Source organism: Odontomachus brunneus, unplaced genomic scaffold (genome assembly GCF_010583005.1).
Source record: "Odontomachus brunneus isolate Ranch 3 - 2012 unplaced genomic scaffold, Obru_v1 Obru_scaffold_151, whole genome shotgun sequence".
Classification (NCBI taxonomy): domain Eukaryota; kingdom Metazoa; phylum Arthropoda; class Insecta; order Hymenoptera; family Formicidae; genus Odontomachus; species Odontomachus brunneus.
In genome coordinates, this window is record NW_022639601.1 from 693,527 (window position 1) to 696,074 (window position 2,548).

Here is a 2,548-nt window from a genome sequence, read left to right on the forward strand (position 1 = left end):
TCATCATCGTCTCCTAATATCGCGTTCAAATAAGCTTCTTTTTCCGTTTGATTCAATCTAAGATAAAATTCATGCATTATTCATTTTTTCAATAAAATAACAGAAAGAAATTAGAATTTTTAAATAAAGCACTGAAAAAAAACCATTGATGTACATTTTGTTTTACCTTGCAAATTCAGTCCTCGATAATTCCTCCATGTCTCTACAGTATATTGCGTAGGCTAGCCAAACGGTTCCGTTAACTGTAGCACGTCTGTGCGTGCGAAGAACACGATTCGCACTGACTCACATCTATTCAGACCCTTCTTTAGATGTAAGGAGGGGAACTTTTTGTTTGCTTTTAAAACTCCAAACAGCTGACTGCCTGGCAGCCTTAGTAACCGCGCGCTACCTGCGTCGACTTCAAAAATCCTGTTTTCTCTTACCTTTGTACGAGCTACAGCAGGCCAATTTATTTACAAATGCTTCAGCCTCTCATTTTTTATGTTTATTTACTGAGATAAACGTTAAGGAAACCATTTCAAATGCATAAATATTGAAAAAATTGAAAAAATGAGAGGTGGGCACCGGGGTACCCGGGTGCGTCCGAACGTTGGTAAAGTTGGGTGCGTACACAAGGGTTAATGAGCATCCCAGATCATTACACAAAATCATTTTGATGTTAAGATGATATCATTTTGACATCAATGTCTTGAAATTGTCATGAAAATGGTATCGTTTGACGTCAAAATAACATTACTTTTATACCATTTGACGTCATTTTAATTTTTATATTATTTTATATTATTTTATATAACTTTGTATTCTATCTGCCCTAATGAAAAAATCCAGCTGAGATCTCAATTGAGAACTCAATTACAAAGTAATTACTTTGTCAAAATATTGTGAGAGAGAAAAAAGGAATATTCCCATATAGCACAAATGTTCAATAGATATCTTAAGAATGTTCTAAGAATATTCGAATATTCTTAGAACGTTTTTAAGATATCTATTGAACATTTATGGGTTCTCTCTCTTTTGTGAGCATGTTGTATATTAAAGTTTGATTACTTATACAACATTGTATTAATATTAATCGCATTGTGATTGTTGTTACATCCCAGCAAACACAGATATATAACAGTTACATTGCCGTAATAAAACGGAATGTAACATGCAATGTAACATGTATGTAGTAAATTATATAGACATTCGTTGTAATTTCTTACTCACACGTGTTACAGTTATATAACGTGAATATAACATAAAAATAATATGTGATTAAAAAGTTATATAAGAGTTATATGTTATTCGTTAGCGAATTAATACATATATTTGTTGAATTCCAACGATTTATTCATTAGTATGGTTCAGGTAAGTGATATTGTATGATTATTTTGTCTAAATAATAAAAAAAGCTAACATTTCATATTCCATATTATTTCAATTATTCGTGAAACTCGCGTGGTTTCGATCCTATGTCAGGCGGTCACGCTTTTTAGATCATGTTGTTGTTCAATGCTTGACTTCAAACGATCGTACAGGATCTGGTGATGCCGATATCTTTTGATAGATAATATTTACAATATACTGTTACATACTGTTATATCGTTCAAAAAATGTTATGACATATTTGTTGGTAAATATTTGACACGACAATCACAATACGATTAATATTGATACAATGTTGTATCAGTAATCAAATTTTAACCTATAACGTGCTCGCAAAAGAAAGAGAATATTCTTTTTTTCTTTCTCACAATATTTTGACAGAGTAAAGTTATGATTAGACTCCCTGATAGCAAAATGTCAGCAATATGCCGACAAATTGCTGGCAAAATCAATCATAGTATTGCAGCAAATTTGCAGCATGTATACTACCATTATGCTGGTATTATGTCGGCAAAGCATGCCAAAATTACTTGAGGGCAGAGTGCTGCAAAAACCGAACAAGACGTGTCGAGCAACGTGTGACGACAAATTTGCAGCAAACAGCGATCAAGACGTGCCGAGCAAGGCGTGATGGCAAATTTACGGCAAAAATCGAGCAAGATGTGCCGGCTATGAACAGGCCAAAACTACCCGAGTAGAACTTGCACCTTATGAGAATCTAGTCATTATATAATAAAGTTATATCCAACAGACACATATACATAGTTATTAGCTAGTATAACTAGACAGTGATGAACCAATAATGTAACACTTTTGCGAATAGCTATATGCAATATATTAACTAATAATAAGATAAAAGAAACAACATAATTATGGTAAAAAACCAAACTAGTTGCTAGGCAATATCACTTTTCCTAATGAGGATATAACATAAGTTACCTAATAGTTAGACAAAAAAAATATAACTAGTGATGTAGTTTATTTTCTGCATCAGGCATATCTCATCATCAGTAGATAGACTGTCCTAGTTAAAATTTTTAGTTCTATGAAATGCTATTTGTGTCTTTTAGAGATGACACCAGTGGCTTTTATTATTGAACTCTTCCTAATCATGTAGAACGTAAGTATCTCAGTGTATATTGTCTTGGAAAAAATTCCTTGCTCACATTGGATTTGA